We start from the raw sequence: 2,300 nt of genomic DNA, 5'->3' as shown, positions 1-2,300 counted from the left end.
CTTATATATATATTTTTATTCTTAACATTGAACAAACGCATTAGTACAATTAAATCAAAGCACATAAATTTAATTGTCTTAATCATGGATTAACTTAAATAATTTTGTCAAATCAAAATCACGTGGAAAGGTGTTTCAACAAACTCCCCCATTTTGATGTTGGCAAAATATTTAATTATGGAACTCAGTTTTGAAATTCCCCATGATTGAATTATTTTTCATTCTTCTGAAGTTACTCCCCCATAAGGGTTGCATCTATTGACTTAAATTAACTCTAAACCTTCTAAGATTTAATCGAGTAAAATTAAGACATGCTTATACTGACTAAGTTCAAATCTAGACTTTCCAAGATCTAATTCAGATGAGCCTAGGTCAGCTTTCAGAAGAGTTCAGAATTTGGAACATATTTTTACTTAGTTTGATACACGGTCAGTTTAGGTATCAGAGTTTATTTAATCATGTATCAGAGCAAATGAAAGGATATATCAAAGTAGATGTGTACTGAGTGTATTTTATTTGTATGTCCCCTTTTTAGTTTTGTTTGTTTGTTCATTTAAGACAGATCAGCGTATAGCACACAGGTAAGCATCGCATATAGATAAGTCAATTTTGAATGAAAAGATGCTTAAAATAGATAGATTGTCGGTACAAAATACGAAAGAACATGCCAGATAAACTACAAGTCAAAAACTAGACAGTCTTATTTCCTCCTGTTGACTTGAGCTTGGTGAGCAGGATTAACTTTGCCTTTTCCTTTGGCAGTTCTTTGTTGCTGACTGCCGGATGCTTCCCCCATGTGCGGAGTTCCATCAGCTTGTTCTTTCTCCCCCGTTTTTCCAACATCAGATGAAGGGGGAATGAAGGTCTCGCGAAGAACAACACGAGCCAGTTTTGCTGAGTATGACTAAAGTTGACGCGTACTCTCCCGAAGACCGTCGAAGACAGCCATGCCATCGTCTAGAGTGGCAGCATGGATCCTTATGTTAGCACTCAGCATGCTCAAGAGATACTCCTGGGATTTCCCGATCCAAGTAATGGATTTGGTCAGCTTGGCATATGATTGATGGTACATTTTGAGCAAAGCTGAATCGTAGAACTGACGTTGAGCATTTGTATAGCGGACATATTTCAATGTGGCTTGGGAATATTTCAGAATTTCATTAGTCTTTACCAGGTCAGTGTCCATTTCTTCTTTACTCAAATTAAGGAGACGAACGGCTTCACTTATTTGCTCGATGGAACACTGGGAGGTGGAGGAAATGAGGTCACGAGCTCCGGTCAGCTTAGAGTTCAGCTGGGTGAAGTGTTGATTAATCTCAGCCGAAGTTGCATATGCCGAGTTCACAGAGGAGAGATTGTTGATTTGTCCTTTGAGGGAATTCATGTGATTCACCATCATTAGCTGGAGTTCACTCAGTCTCACTATAGAGTCTTGCTTGGGCTGTTGAGATTGAAGGGTTGTCATGACACTCAGCAAGTCTTAGAGTCCTTTGATTTCTGCCAGAAGCTGAGTGATAGAAGAGATCTATGTGGGCTCAACATGAGTAGACCCAGCAGCATTGGTATGAGCTTGGTTAAGATCCTGGAGTAGGGATTGAGCTGAGTCAATAATTCTGCGCCTAGACTCAGTTGCATTCAGATAAGTGTAAGATGCATCAGGATGTTGCTCAGCGGCCGGAATATGGTTAGCACCGGATGGAGGAGGTATTTGGTGCTGTCCAGACTTAGATGTGCCAGCTTGGTCAGCAGGTGGACTTTGATTTGTAGCACCAGTCGGAACTGACTGGTTGTCATTCTGCGTTGAAGGATTGGGAAGAGGCGGATCGGCAGAGATATTGACCTGCTCAGTTTCAGCTTGAAGTTGAGTTGAAGGTGAAGGTTGAGGAATTTCAGAGCTGACGTGAGCAGAATTTTCCTGTGCTAACTCAGTTGTTTGATCAGCAGGAACGTCGAGCACTTGCTCGGCAGGAATTGGATTTTTAGGAGTCTTGGCTTGTTCCTCAGTTTGAGTAACAGAGGCTTGCTTTTCCGTTGGTTGGTCTGGAGTAGGTTCAGAGAAGAATTGAAACTGAAGTTTTGTGAGGCCAGAAATCGGTTCTCTTAATGGAGAATCATCCATAATGTCTATTGGATCTGCCTTGTGAGCCTTACGCTTGAGTCGTTTGCTAGTGCTGGTCTTATGAGGTGGAGGAGTTGGATCAGCAGCAATGGAGTCAAGGGACTCAGAGGATGAGTTCAACCCAAGGTCAGCATTGAGATCTTCCACAGCTCTGTCTTTTTCTGTGGACTCAGCATCAACT

Source organism: Euphorbia lathyris, chromosome 1 (assembly GCF_963576675.1).
Source record: "Euphorbia lathyris chromosome 1, ddEupLath1.1, whole genome shotgun sequence".
Lineage (NCBI taxonomy): Eukaryota > Viridiplantae > Streptophyta > Magnoliopsida > Malpighiales > Euphorbiaceae > Euphorbia > Euphorbia lathyris.
Note: the sequence above shows the minus strand (reverse complement) of the source record.